Genomic DNA, 15,949 nt, shown 5'->3' with positions numbered 1-15,949 from the left:
ATTTGTGCATGTTTTCTTGCTCTGTATTTATGTATGTATGTGTTTGTATATATATATTTTTTCTGAATCATTTGAGGATGTTCCATGTATTATGGCTCTTTACCCCTAAGTATTTTAGTGTGTTTCCTAAGAATGGGGATTTTCACTTACACAAGTTACTGTTTCATACATTTATATTGTTAAAATATTTTCATCTAATCTGCTACCTGTAATCGCAGTTTTGCCAGTTGACCTAATAAAGTCCTTTATAACGTTTTCCCGCCTGTGATATGAGATCCTGTATAGGGTTATATATCATTTATTTTTCATATCTGTTTAATACCCTTTCATCTGGATTATTTCTACAGTTTGTCTTTTATTAGATGGACTTTTTTGAAGAATGTACTGCCTTTTAAAAAAATAATAGAAAGTTCGTCATTTTGTGTTCGTCTGAAGTTGCCTCATCATTAGACGCAGGTTATACATTCTCAACCAGATCTTCCTTTTCCCCCTCCTTATTTATTAAGTTTATTCTCTTTCAAAGTCAGGAAATTACCACTGATACAATAGGATTATCTAAGTACAGACCTTAGTCAGATTCCATCAGTTATTCCCCAAGTGTCTTTATAGTCAGAGAATCCCGGGCCATACGTTACATCTGCTCTCCTTTCATCTGGAACTGTTTCTCCGTATTTCCTTGTGTTTCCTGGTACTGATCATTTTGAAGAGTGCTAGCCAGTTATTACTAGCATGTCCTTCACTTTTGATTTGTTTGAAGTTTCCTTATGTTCGGATTCAGATTTTGCACTTTGGGCAGAAATGCTGCACAGGGGACATTGTGTTCTTCTCAGTGCCCCATATTCAGTTCACCCCAGTGTCTGTTGGTCCCACTCCTTGGCATGCTGACTTTGATCCTTAGGTTATAGCTCAGTCTCCCAGATTTGATCAGTGTAAAGTTACTCTTCCCCCCTTTTTAGACAGTAACTATCTTGTGGAGTAATGTTTTTACTTGATAACCTATTACTTCTCAAACTTTTTACTTGTAGGCTTTAGAATCCATGGATGATTCTTGCCTGAATCAGTTAGTCTTGTGATGGTTGCCCAGTAGTGATTTAAAATTTCTCCATTCCCTCTTCATTTATTTATTGGCTTTTTTCTACAAAGAGTGTTCCCTTATCTCTTATTTGTTTTTTAAATACCAGCTTAGACTCATGGATTCTTACTTTATTCTTATCTTATTATCCTTTCTAATTTTGAAGCTCAGATTGTCCTAGATCTGGCCGATGGGAGCCTCTCCACGCCAGCTCCCACGTTCTTCTGGCACATCCCTGCTGTCTTCTGACACATCCTCACTTTCTGGCACAGAACGGTCCTCCTTGTGTATTTCTTGTGTCTCAGCCCTGGAAGTGGCCGTTTCCCCAAGGAGCTCTGTATGAAAGTGCCTATTTCTCCATATCCTGGCCGAGAGTGACTCTTCATTACTATTTAACTTTACCATCTGATAAGTGAGAAATAGCATCTCAGTGTTGTTTTAATTTGTATTTCTTTTATTAGTGAAATTGAGCATCTTTTCATATGTTTAAGGGATATACATGTATCTATATATGTATATGTATGTATGTGTATATGTATGTCTGTGTATTCATGTCCTTTGCCCATTTTTCTGTCAAGTTACTAGGCTTTATTTCCTCAATTTTAAGTGCTCTTTGTGTGCTTTGGATATCAGCCCTTTATTTGTGATATGATGCAGATATTTTCTCTCATTTTATTTATTGTATTTGGTTAATGACTTTTTGCCATATAGAAAAATTTTGTTAATTTGATTACATAAAAATTTTTTATCAGTCTTTTCTTTTATTCTTCCTGATTCTGAGTCATAGTTAGCGCGCCCTTCCTTATATCAAGGTTAGAGGAGAATTCACCCAATAGTACTGGTAGGGCTTCATTACTTTACATTTAGATCCCTGATTGGAGTCTAAAGTATGGCTCTAATTATATCTGTTTCCAAATGGCTAATCAGTTGTTTCAACCATTTATTAAAAAGTCAGTTTTTGCCACAGTGATTTTTAGATGCCCCCTTTAGCATGTACAGTACTGTAAAGTTCTGTGTGTACTTTGGTCTGTTTTCGAACTTTCTGTACTACACTGACTTATCCATCTACTCATGGGCCAGTAGCACACTTCATTAAGAAGCTTTATTGTATAATCTAATGTCTGGGAGGACTAGTCTTCCACTCTACTGTTTGCTATTTTCCTGGCTGTTATTGCATGTGTATTTTTAATACGAGGTTCGGTATCAATTTTCTAGCTTCATTAAAAAGAATTACTCGTATATTTATGGGATTGCATTAAATTGATAAGCTAATTTACAGCAAACTGACATTTTTATGATGTTGGCTTGGTTCTTTTCCCCAATAAGAAATGTCTTTCTATTTGTTAAAGTCTTCACTCGTATTTTTTTAGGAATGTTTTAAAGTTATCCTCAGGTGGGTTTTACACATTTGTTGTTAAATTTATTCTTAAATATTGTACTTTCTTTGTGAAACTTACTTTTTTTTCATTTGTTATGGTGATCTGAACAGGTCAGTACATGTATGTCCATTGTTCAAAGACATTCAAAACTTTTGTTTTGTATTGTAAGTATCATAAAAATTAATTCTAAACAAAAAGTATATCCATGTGTCCATTAATACAGGGAATATAAAGATAGCAAAGTCATGATTTCTCCCTTAAATAACTTAAATATAGTTTTGGAAGTCAGCTATATGTTTATTTATATACGTTAGAAAATAAGAGAATTTCTTTGATAGGCAGATTCTGAATTGAGCCTAAAAGAAAAGTGTTGAATTTGTAGGGAGAATCAAAGAAGAACATTTCATGTGAGAAGAGCATAGGCTAAAGACGCAGGGTTTTACCACGTCGTGTGAGGTCAGTAAAGTAAGTGGCCTCAGATTGAAAAAGTGTGTTTGTGTTTAAAGATAAAGTAAGCGCAGTTAGTGGAAGACCTTGAGGACCCAGAGATTTTAGATTTGATCCACTCGGCAGCAGGAAGGCCTTCTGCATGAGTAATCTATTGCTATGTAACAGATTACCCCCAAAATTTAGTGTTTTTGAACACCAATAAGCATTTAGAGTCTCTTAACAAGTAGGTCAGGGATTTGGGAACAGGGAACTCTTGCCACATTCTGTTTCTTAAAAGCAAGTGAGTAAATTCAGCACACATTCAAGGGGAGAAGGATTAGTTCCCACCAGGGAGTGTCAGAGGAAGGGAGTGTCCGAGAATCTGGGAACAGACTTTAAAACCACCATACTATTTGTGTTCTGAAGAAAAAGAGCGATAGTATGATTTTGAAAAGGAAAAATACCATGGCATCTAGCAGACGGTTAATCTGGTAGGAGTGTCAAAGATGAAGTGAAGAAAGGGAGAAATAGTAGGTAGATCCTAGTGAAATAATCCAGCAGCATAGTAGTGATGGAGTGAGTTGGGGGTCAGGATAGAGGAGGGGCAGGATGCATATGAGGGATGCAGCATCAGGGTGAGGGAGGAAGACATGAGTGAAAAAATGGTCTTGAGGTTTTCAGATCTGCAGAATGATCAGGCATTTCCATAATAACTGGAACAAGAAACCAATTTTGAGGAGATAAGGGTGCTCATTTGGCTTTAGACATTCAAGAGGAAATACCTAAGCAGTTGAAACATGAACCAGGGCTCATGTTGAAATGTCTCGTCCAAGAGGGAGATTTCACATTTGTCATCCCAGAAGTGAGGGTTAAATTCTTCATGGGACGAGTATGCAGAAAGGCCAGAACACTGAGGACCATGCCTCCGGGGGAAGCCGTGGATTGGAGTATGATTAGGAAAGCTAGATCCGTCGCATTAGAGAAAGAGCCAGCTGTGTTCCTGGCAGGAGCGACAAAGGTGGAGTGATCATGAGCTTCAGATATTGCAGAATTCGAAGGGAATAATGTTTGAAATGAATGCATTTGCCTGTAAGATTATTAAAGGTAACAGCAGTTTAAATGGAGTAGAACAATTTTGGAAATTGGATTATAACATTTAATTCGATGATTAACTTTTTTAAAAAAAAGTGCCTGAAGTGGGAGGATGAGTGGCTGGTGTGCCTTTCCTCACTTAGACTTTGAGATCTTACATCCTTCTTGCCTTCTTTTAGTACCACCAAGCCTCCCTGGGTTGGAACTTCTGCTCAGTGCTTGCACTGAGGGCTGGAGTAGGATTTTACCTCATTTGTGTTCAGGGACTCTCAACTGTGAGTGAAATCAACTTACTTCATGATTTTATTTTTACGTCACGTTCTGTTTTTAACTGTTCTTACCTATGTTCTTCCCCCTCCTCTCTTCCTTTCCCTCCGCCCGGTTAGTATGACTTCGAGATCAGGTCTGAGATGAGGGATCACTTGTTTTTCCGTTTCCTTACCGCCCAACTTCAAACACGATTCCATTATTTGTATGCTTTGTTAGTTGAACTTGCAGGGATGATTAGTAAATAGAATTAAAATAGTTACTGACAAATGTAAATACTAAATTGAAAGATGATTTTGTATTCTTTTATGTTGTGTATCTGTATTTAATCATTTTTCAAATTAGTAAAATAATTGTCAGTAAGATGGAGAAAAAATAACAAAATATTTTAAAAATTACTTTCTGTGAACTAATGCATTTCAAGATTTCTATAAGGATTTGAGATTAGATGAACCAAAGAATTATGTGGTAAAACACTGATAAAGGCAGAAATTAAATCTGAGTTTTCTGTATTACATGGTGTGATGATAATTATTTCTTTTTTTTTTCTGATAGGGTTATTTTTCTCTTAAGGATAAACTTCTAAAAACATAAAGAAACTAAACCAGTATATCAGTAGTAACTATGATTCCAAATTAAAGGGTAGTCTTTATGCTGTGAAAAAAAGAACTATTGCTAATAAATTCTTTTCAGCACAAAAAGATATGACTGCATTCGGTAACATCATCTCTGAATAACTAGGGCAGTGTTAAATGGTGTAGCCTAGTTCTGCCGTGTGCACAGAAGGTGGGCACAGGAAGAGCTGAAAGGGGTCAGGGGAGAGGAGAAGGACCAGCAGGAGGGAAGGAAGCTGAAGAGACTGGCGTGGAGAGCCCGGATACGAAGTGACTTGAAGGAGGCATGCAAAGGGAAGCACGGGCTCTAAACGTGTCAATTCTGCCATGATGTTTCTTCCATACGTTTTTCATTACATGTGTTAGGTTTTTATTGTGTCAGTCATGGTGAGAGAGTGAGAAGGAGTGTCTTAGGAGATTGCTGATTTTGTTGTTTGTCTTCACAATTAAATGCCTCCATATATTTGTGAGGATTGGTCTCATGACTTCTATTTGTACTTGGGCAGCTGACAAAAAGTTGATGTGGTTAATTGATGTATTTTCCTTTTCCTGTCTCCCACACGTCCTCTCCCCTCCTCTTTCCCTTATGTTCTGTGAGACTCACTTTGGGCACAATCAGCCCTAGAATCTTCCATCAGTGGCCTCTTCCATACCCAGTGCCCCGCAGTTGCTGGGTTGTCCTCCTCTGTGCCCCTCGACTCCAGAATGTCCTGGGAACCCCGCTATCACTGGGCTTCTCCAGTGTGTGTGGAAATGTCTGTTGATGTGTTTCTTTTCCCTACTGGATGGTGAACTCCTTAGCGGGAAGGGTCGAGTCCTACTCATCTGTGTATCCCCACTTCTAGTAAGTGTTAGTGGAATGAACAAATGAACGATTTCTCACACCTTGAAGTGGACACACTCACCATGGGCGGTCAGTGTTGCATTGGAGTCGTGGAGCTTTGCATTGGGAGATGTGGTGACTAGAGAGATAGACAGACCTCGTGAGTCTTAGAGCATCTGGGGTGGACTGGAAAATGGGGTAGAGTTCCTGGTCTTGAGTTGCTCCTCCGAGTAGGTGTCAGTGATGGCTTGGGAGCAGGAGCCTGGTGAGCAAGGCAATTACCAGATTGTGGCTTTTAACTTCAAATACTGTAGTCAGATTATTTGAATAGTATTTTGTTTTGTGAGATTCTTAAAAATGAATGGTTATATGTTTTTCATTTTTAAATACATGTTTTCTTTCTCCTTTCCTATTTATGATTAGGACTGAAACTATAAATTCAGTCAAAAGAAGTGTTTTCCTTCGGAAATCTATGCTATAAATCTGTCAACTTAGTTCTGTAAACTATCTCAGGTAAATTCTTAATTGGACAAATACACCAGATAACATTACGTGAATAACTATATTAATTCAATTAATTACACAAGTAATTCTCCACTTCTGGCAAATGCTTGATTCTGTTCTTAAAGGCTTAAATTCAAAACAGGAATAGTTTTATGTCATGAGGAACCTGGTACATTTGCTGAACACCAAGAAACCTTTTAAAAGCACATCTTCATTAAGTTCAAAGCAAAGAGATTTGACCCCTTTAGAATAATACAACTGGAGACAGAACTGCATAGAGGCTGAAGGGTTGTAAAAAGAGGGTGGAGTCTGGGATCAGGACGACCAGGATTTGAATCCTGGCTCAGTTACTTGCCAGCTGGGTGACCTTGCTCAAGCTGCTTAAGCCCTCTGAAATTCAGTTTCTTCAGCTATAGGATAACAGTAGCATCCACCTCACAGAGTTGTGAAGACTGAATGAGTCAGCTGAAGCATTTGCAACCAGTACAGCACCTGACACATGGCAACTATAATATATATTTTTTTAGCCTGTAAATGTTTTTCTGAGTCCTTGAATCCTCTATCCTGTGCCAGTGAAAGACGTTTTTCTTTAAAGATCTGAGTGATGACAATGACATAACCGGGGTTGCTGAGTGGATGAGCCTGACAAAGTAAAAGAAGTCATTTACAGAATGGTTATTTCTAGAACTCGGGACCTTCATGGGAGTAAGCCCGTGGGCTTTGGTGGTGTTAGAAGGCCGTGCTTATCTCTGCATCTTTGTTCAGTGTTTTGATTTGAAAGCTCTGAGAGCATCACTGAATTTTTGAGTTCCATCTGCATTCTGTGACCAATTGTTAGAGAGACCCAAAGCCTGAAGTTTGTGTTGACTTTAGAAAGTCATTCTCTGAAGCCCTTTTTGGAATGAGTTTAAAGAAAGAAGAGTACCGAAAGCCAGGTTCAGTCTTACAGCGGATGCTTGGAAAAGGATAAGTGGTTCTCTGGGACCATTAAAGCGGATCAGATTACCTTCTAAAGTAATGATGAAAACAAAGAATAAATCAGAGGGACTATATAAAACACCCTAAATCCTTCCTTCAGGCAAATGATACCAAATTGTCAAGGTTAGATAATTATTTTCTTTTTTCTTTTTCCTTGAAGATTGACAGAATTAGAAACTTTGCAACCCCCATCAGTGGTACACTTAAGTGTTTAGTATCCAGGTGATTAGGAAGTGTGGAATCTCTTCAAGGCTCTCCTCTTGTTCTGACTGCATAAATTTAAATGCAACTAATTAATGTCTGTAGTGAAAATTTTCTCATTGTGAAAGTCATGGATAAAGCGGGCATTTGCCTACCTAGAGTCAGGGACTTAAGCTGTAATCTCATGTTTATGCCTTATTGTTTTGTTCAGATATAAAGGAGAGAACAATGCTCAAGATACGGCAAAGGTATTTTTAAAGTATACAATTTATGTGACCCTTGCTGAGTCAGGTGAGTGGGTGATGCTGGGTAGTGAGAGCTATAGAAAAAACTGACGTCTAGTGGGGACCCATGCCAAACAGAGCAGGATGGGGCTGAGAATATGCTTGAGGGGAGGGCAGTCTCTGGAAGGGGGACATCCGCTTAATTAGGTGTTGAGTCCAGTGGCTGAGGAGAAAACTTTTGACCTGAGAGGACTAGGTCTGGGGCCCAGAGGGAAAAGGACTCACTCGCTTTACCTAGAGACTTGAGAGAAGAGCTCAGCCTGTGTCGGGAGTGGAGGTAGAGTGGCCTGACTGACTCCCAGGAATTCCCCCTCCGACCTGAGGGAAAATGAAATCGTGGAAGGCCTTAGGAGAGTCCTTTTAACGTTCCAGACCTACCATGAAATTGCGTACTGTGAGATTATTGTGCTTAAAACTTAAGTCAAACAGATAGCATTTGTATTGTATTCCCAAGACTCATGAGGAGTAAATATTTTTGATGTATTTGAACAGACTCTCAGTCTGTTATTCACTAAGGAGTACCAAGTAGGGGATTCTTGTTAGCAGACAAGAGAGAGCAGGATACGATGTCTTCACGGAACAGAACTCCGACGCATTTAATTCACATAAGGTGACAAAACCCAAGTGTGAGTTGGGATGGGGAGAATCCTTTTTTACAAAGCATTTGATCCTTAAAGATTACCCTCTCTCATGTTGCCATCTCTCCGAACATGCCTGGATTTGGCCCACTTAAACTGCAGTAGGTCCAGGAAGGGCAGAGCCTGGAGTTCACTCATTCATTTGGGAAGGAAGCCCAGTAAAATCAGTAGAGTATAGAACCTGAAGGTATGATAGTATTATATGATAGTCCTTAGTGTATTGGAATCCTGAAGACTGGGATAGCTTTGAAGTATAGAGGCCACATGACTCTAGTTTAATTATTTTCTAGTTGTTGTCTTCATTTTCTGCACTTTTGTTAGGTTTTATAAAACTTAGAAGACCATTCGCTATTTTAAATTGGAGCAGGAATTATTTGATAGTAGGCAACACCTCAGCTAACTTTCTCATTCAGGATCTGTTTAGTCAACAGATAACTCTTGACACATACTAAATACAGTTGCACTGCACGCTTTGGGTGGATACTACAATGAAATCAGGGGTGGGCAGACATTATTCTCAAGTTGTCTGATCTAACAGGAGAGGAAGATGGACTGAGGGTTGGGAACTTGGGTTCTGCAGTCAGACCCAGCCTGGGTTCAGATTCTGGTTTTGACATGAACTAGATGTGTAACCTTAGAGAAAGTTGCTCAGTCTCTCTAAGCCAAACCTTCCAAGGTTATACATCTAGTACATGTCAACACCAGGATCTGTATAGTGGTACCTATTTCATAGGAGTGCTGCAGATAATGGTTGTAAACTTAGGAAGTCCTCTGTAAACATTGGCAAGGACACACAGATGAAGAGAATGCTGCCCTGTGAGTCTAGGACATTATGACTTTGATGGAAGTTCAGTGTTAGAGAAATGACTTGGGGAATTGATCTGTATGGAAGCAGTCACCCTGACAGTATGACACTGAATGACACTGCCAGAGGCAAACACAAGAAATAACAGGACAGACCACAGAATCTTATTTTTTAAGATCCACGAAAGTGGGCTAGCGATTATATTTCTTATTTTCTTTGCTGTTTTGTTTTATTACTTTGTGGTAACTCAGATGTTAAGGGAGTTGAATCAGACTGATACAAATATGAAGATAACCTATCAGTTCTTTTAATACACAGCCTGTTGTGTACACCAGTCATGGGTTCCAGCCCTAGGTCTACTTTTTCATTACTGAAAATAAAACAGACTGAGGAGCCATCTCAGTAGTTAGCTCTCAGACTCAGGGGTTTGGCTGACTAGGAAAGATAGATGGCTATAAATGTTGGAGGATTTTCACGCACAGTGAATGAAACTACTAAATATTAATTTGGTAAATGATAAAGAAGTGGTGGACATGGATTTTTTAGCCCACTGGATGTTCAGACATTATGATCTCAACTTACTTAAATATCTCTAAATGTTTAATATCACCGATTACCCTGTCATGTGCTTTATTCTTAAAAGAATTATCTAAATTTGATACATGCAAAAGGTTATATCATTCTATAAATGAATAGAGTATTATCAATACATTGAAGCTACTGTGTGAGGAGCAGCTTAACTGGTTTAACGCATTACTATAGCTTACTAAACATATATTGGTCAGTAATTAAATATTTCTTAAATATTAAAGGCCACTCTTTGTCTCCTGCCAAGCGTCTGGTGTGGGGTTGGGGCCTTTGTTGGCCAGTGGGTTCGATATTTGGGAAAAAGAGCTGAACACAGACCAGAGGGGCGTGAGGACGAACTGGAACTCGCCAGCATTGGTGTCTGTTCGGACATCTAACCAAGAAGAGAGAACCAACTGCTGCCTGCAGTCCCTCCTTCTCCATCTGAACTAAATTCCTCTTTTGCCCAACTCTGACCAGAGCTATTTCTGTCCGGGGATTCTGGGAAATGTAGTTTGGTCTCAGTCAAGTTGCTGCAGTACAAACCACCGTGTATTACGGTACTTGTTTGTCGTGTTGTGAACAAGAGAAACATTCAGAATTATTTCTGCTTGGAAGATGTCAGAGGAGTTATTTTAAGATAATCAGAATAGTTTAAAAATAGAATTGATTATATCACTGTTTTCTTTTCAGTTGAACCATATCTTTATTTTCAAAGCCATGAAATAACTTAAAACAGGAGTAGTATGAGCTTACCTTCTTCCATTGAGAGAGTATTCTTTTAATTTGATAAGTAAGTTGAAGCTTGAGCTAAAAAAACTTTTTTTGGAAAAAATTATCCAATACAGTGCCATTTACTGATAAGTAATTGACTTCCTGGTTGTTGAAGATCACTACTAAATTTTACTTATTGATAAGTCAAGAACTTCACTTTTAATCATGCCTAACTCATAAGACATATTACAGGGGGACTGTCTCTAAATCAAGTATTTGTAAAGAACCAAAAATAACTAGAAAGGAAAAAAAAGAGTCAGAAAAGATTTTTTTTTAATCCCTAGACTTTATTCTACATCTATATCTGCGTGTGTAATGAGTCACAATTTGTCCATTTACTGGATATCATTTGGAGGAGGAAAATTTTTTTATTTTTGAAAAGAATAGGATTATTTTAGAAATGTGATGGAATGAACATCGGCTTTAAAATCAGGCAAGCAGTGGTTTGTCTTTTGGGCCTATTTTTCTTATGATCTGCCAGGCAATGTCCAAAGAACTTTATATGTACTGAATCATTAAATATTCACGAAAACCTGATGAGGCATTTTGCAAATGAGGAAAGCAGGGCTCACAGAACAGTTAAGTGTTGGTGCTTATCTCGTTGTTTTTCAGTTGTTTATTTGTTTTTCTAATACAGAGTGACTCTTTGCAGGGAAGGCCTTATTCGTATGTGTTTTCCCAGCACCTGGTATAGGTTCATGTGCCTCCAATTCAGCTGGTGAATATGCGATTTATTGATTTTTTTTCCTTCTATGAAATGAAAAACAATAGCTACAACAAGAACAATAGAAAATTAACTTGTTTAGATAAAATATATTTTCTTTGAGTGAAAAAATTTGTAATTTAAGAAGAGTATTATACCGTGGGAAACCCAAGATTCTAGTCTCTACTTGGCCACTTTTAAATTTAATTTTAATCTCAGTTGTACATGCACAGAATTCAAAGAGTCTGGGAGTTGTACATGGGTTCTTACGAAACTCTGCCGTCTACCAGCCTTTACCACCACCCTAGTCTCTGGTCTGTGGACTTAAACTCTGAGACCTAACTTTTGTTATTTACCTTGAGATCTCTTAATAGTATGTTGCCTTTTTTTACAGTTTTTAATTTTTCAGTCTTAGGCATTACCTTTGACTTCTTACGGTAGAGGAAGAGGATTTATCTTTCTTATGCACGCACCCTCACTCTATGTGCAGAAACTCCCTCCGTTCTCATTATAATTAAATTTTGAGTAATAATCAGTGTTTACATTATTATGACTATGAAAACATTAATCACAGCTGAGGCTTTTAATCCATGGTTACTTCTTCTTTCCAGTGCAGCTTTTTGTTTTCCATAGTGTTAGTAATCATCTTTTTTAAAGACGATTTGTTTGCTTAGATTTTATGTATTTGTCACTTGTTCCGCCCTAAACTCTTCCCCAGATGTCTAAATATAGTTTGGATACATGGCCTTGGCTCAGTTGTTCAGCTTTTCTGCTAAAATATTTTGTCATTTATGGTATGAAAGGTCCAGATGACATGAAAACTTAATGCTACTTGTATCTCTAAAACCTTATTGTTGCATAAAATAGACATCTGGGTATTTTGTGCGGATCACATCCTCAGTGGACCGCGTGGCGGCCGGCACACAGCCTTCCTCTCCGACCCGGTGATCTTTTCTCGGGTTAGCTGAAGTGTCTCTGCTGCTTTCCAGAGTGGCCGTGGTCTCAGGGTCTGGCTGGAAGTGGAGCCCCACTTGTGTGTGACCAAGGCTGCTTGTCAGCAAGAGCTGTGTCAAGTTACATAATGAGCTAGCAGTACCCTCAGTCCAGCCAGATCAGAGATTCTTTGATTAGGGAAATTTACTTGAGTCTTTTGACAGGTTCATAGTGAATAGTCATGGAGAAGCAGAGTGGATGAAGTTGCTGGGGTGAAACAAAAACTAAATGGCATAGACGATATGAGCAAACATTAATTAAAATTTTTTTTGAAACAAAAATAAAATGGAAAAAATGCTCATCAGTAGCTTCTGAAGTTGTTATCAGAAATAATGTTGGAGACATAAGCATGAATGATCCAATGACTCGTAGCTTCGTAAATATTTTGTTTGCATCAGTCATAGACCTGGTATGCTTGTGATTAGTGTCATAGATGTTATTTTGGGGGATGTCATGATTACTTCATGGGTGTGTAGAAGGAAAGCTAGAGGACAGAAAGAGTCTGTCCTACTTTGATAATTTGCTACAGAAGCTGTCATTCTAGATGGCTAGCACTAGGAGGCCACAGAGACCACGATTCTGAGGGACTTAGGTTCTTGAATCTTTCCTCTTGGAGTTGAGAAAGAAACCGAGGGTAAACCAGTTGACATGCTGTAAAAACTTCTTAAAATTTAAGATCAGATAAAGTAAGTTAAGAATTAGTTATCCTGTTTTTCAAAATGCAGTAATAAATGAGTCTAAAACATGCACTACTACTTCTTTACACACTTGTGACATTGTCTGTAAATAAATAAGCAAACTATGTATACTTACATATATATTTTTAAAAATTGTATTTCTCTGGTGGTTAGTTCTTGAACCTCTGCATCCAGGCCCTGACTCCCTTAGGCTTGGATGATTTCAGTAGCTTCCTAAATGATCACATTTTTTTGTCTCATTTTCCTCCAGTCTATTCTATTTATTGAAAACAAGAGTTCAGAAATAGTTTAGGTCACATGTGTCCTCTGGCTAGAAACCTTTGGTAGTTTCAAGTGGTTATTTCAGATCCAGGCCTGTGTGTTCATTCATTCAACAGATACGTCTGGGCACCTTTATACAGCAAGACAGACACTCAGGGGTTCTGCCCTCACGGGCTTTATATTTGCTGTGCATTTTCTTAGCATTCTTCACAGAGTCTCTCTTGCAGCTAAACAAACATACCTATTCACTCCTGAAGTTTGACCCTTGAGCCTTTAAACATAATCAACTTCTCCATCATTTCATAATCCTCTTCTCTCAGAACTGCCTCTGGTTACTCAAATTTTCATCTCCCTCCATTACTCTGTCATCTCCCAGCCTTTGTGGCACTTTGTTCACAATGTATTAGTTCCATCTATTTTTAGTTTTTCTCTATTAAAGTTAAAAAGTTTAAATGTGTGTATGATGTTGATTAAGAACAAGGTGGTCTTTTATTTGTATTTCCTCTAGTGCTAAATATAATATTCTAAAAAAGGGAAATACTACCTTAATGACTGTAGCACATCCTGCTAATGACTTTCCCCGAGACCTCTCACCACTCTCTTCTCTTCTAACAAAACTTCACTTTTCTTCTCAAGAATCCACTCTTGTCTACATGTCCATGTGCTTTGGGGAAGGGGGGCTGGGGCCCCAGCCTCTAGCTGTCATGAAGGCTCTAGTCTTGCAGTCGGTTGGTTTGAGCATGAGCCTGTGACCTAGTTCTGGTCCCTGAGACAGAAGGGGAGTCTGGAGGCTTCAAGAAAGGTTTTCCTCCTTGAGAGAGAAGGGTTACGAGGGACGTTCTGTCACCTGTGGGTCGAGCACCAGCGGAGCTGGTCCAAGCCCCAGTTGCCACACCAAGGATGGAAGAGTAGAAAAGCAGGTGGAATTGTTCCTTGGCCGGCACGACTGAGCCATCCTTTTTTGGGATTGCTTGTTGTGTGAGGATAATAAAGCTTGGTAGTGTGAGGATTTTCTCTTATTTGCAGACAAGAGCATCTGGTTAACTCCTCCCCCTTCAATCTCGGATTAGACTCTCCAGTGACTTACAGTTCCCTGCACGTTTCCTGTCGTGGACTTGCCACACCAGTCGTGACGGACTGTTTACTTGTCGGTACCACAAGCTCTGTGAGAGCAGGAACTTTTTCTTCCTCACTGTTGTGCCCTTAGGAACTAGCCTGGTGCCTGGTAACTGATAAGTTTTTAATATCTATATTTATTCATATTATCCTGGAAGTAGACACAGGGTTTCTGGGGCGGGGACAGGTTATTACTTACATCAATAACCTAAGACAAGAAACTCCGAGTGTGTAACCTTGGAATGTTTCCACAACCCTGGTTTCATCATCCTTCTGAACAGAAACACATACCTCGGGGAAGATCAGTCTTTCATTATGTATTTAGTCCTATTTTAAGTTCTAAGGCCTTTTCTTTAACCCAGGTCCCAGTACATTTTCCCAGAAAGCTCTAACTGTGCAGAAGTACAAAAATGCTCGCGTCCTGACAGTGACAGAATAGGTGCTCAATAAACTACTTGTTAAATGTTGAACAAATTAAAAGAATAAATTTAACCCAGCTGGGGCAGGGATTAGGGGCTTTACTGGGGCAGTCGGGGGAAAGTGTAGCAGAATCATCTGGGGGAATTTTTCTCTCAACAGTATACTTCCCACCCCCAGACTCTGACCTGCTTCTGTTACTGTCATATTCCTTAGGCATTTGGATTTTTGTGGCCAGAAAGGAGGTGAGAACCTGGACATAGCCTGCCATGTGTTTGAATCCCCTCTGTAGCCTTTCTGATTAAAGTTAGTAATGGAACCTTTTGTCTCGACACCTGATACCAAGGCTGCCTTGTCAGCATTTATGTTCATTCCAAACGATTCTTTTGTTTTGTGTTTTTCACATGGATTTTGTGGGACTTTTTAAAGGGTGTTTCTTTTTTATTGATAGCTTGCCTTTTATTCAGAGAGTTTGAGGCAACTCTACAGCAAAAATACATAAAATGAAAAAGCATATAAACAGAAAATCAGAACTAAGAAAAAGATTGGAGACATGTTGATTGATTTAAATTCAGATTTAATTCTTTTCCTTTTGAGGTATCATTGACATATATTCTATCAACTCCAGGGGTTCACCATGATGACTCGATATTTATATATATTGGGTAATTAGCTTTATTTTTTTATTTTATGTTTAGAGGAGGTACTGTGGATTGAACCCAGACCTTGTGCATGCTAAGCACACGTTCTACCACTTGACCTATACCCTCCACTGATACTTGTATATATTGAGGAGTGATCATAACCATAAGTCTAGTTAACATCTGTCACTAGACAGTTAGATTTTTTTTCTTGCAATGAAAACTTTTAAGACTCATTCTCTTAGCAACTTCCAAATATGCATTACAGTATTACTAACTATAGTTGTCATGCTGTCAGTTACATCCCCAGAGCTTATTTATTTTATAACTGGAAGTTTGTACCTCTTGCCCACCCCCAGTGCCTCACCTGTGGTAACCACCAATCTGTTCTCTGTATCTATGAGCTTGGTTTTTGTTTTTGTTGTTAGATTCCACATATACGTGAGATCATATGGTGTTTGTTTTTCTCTGTCTGACTTACTTCACCGGTATGATGCCCTCAGGGTCCATCCATGTTGTCAGAAATGACAAAATTTCATTCTGTTTTATGGCTGAATAATATTATGTTGTCTATATATACCACATTTTTTAATCCATTTATTCATCAGTGGACACTTAGGTTGTTTACATATCTTGGCTATTGCAGATAATGCTGCAGTGAACACAGGGTGCAGATATCTTTCTGAGTTAATG

The 15,949-nt window shown here is 38.7% G+C and overlaps 1 long non-coding RNA gene across 1 annotated transcript; it reads left to right on the top strand.

The window, feature by feature from the left end:
- The first annotated feature begins 5,895 nt into the window (after positions 1-5,895).
- On the top strand, positions 5,896-15,611 carry LOC116664802. The gene is made up of 3 exons (XR_004321261.1): positions 5,896-5,906; positions 14,210-14,211; positions 14,796-15,611. It is a non-coding gene; the product is annotated as an uncharacterized LOC116664802 (long non-coding RNA).
- Positions 15,612-15,949: the final 338 nt, after the last annotated feature.

The sequence above is a fragment of the Camelus ferus genome, chromosome 7 (genome assembly GCF_009834535.1).
Source record: "Camelus ferus isolate YT-003-E chromosome 7, BCGSAC_Cfer_1.0, whole genome shotgun sequence".
Taxonomy (NCBI): domain Eukaryota; kingdom Metazoa; phylum Chordata; class Mammalia; order Artiodactyla; family Camelidae; genus Camelus; species Camelus ferus.
Note: the sequence above shows the minus strand (reverse complement) of the source record. Positions and strands in the feature narration are given on the sequence as shown.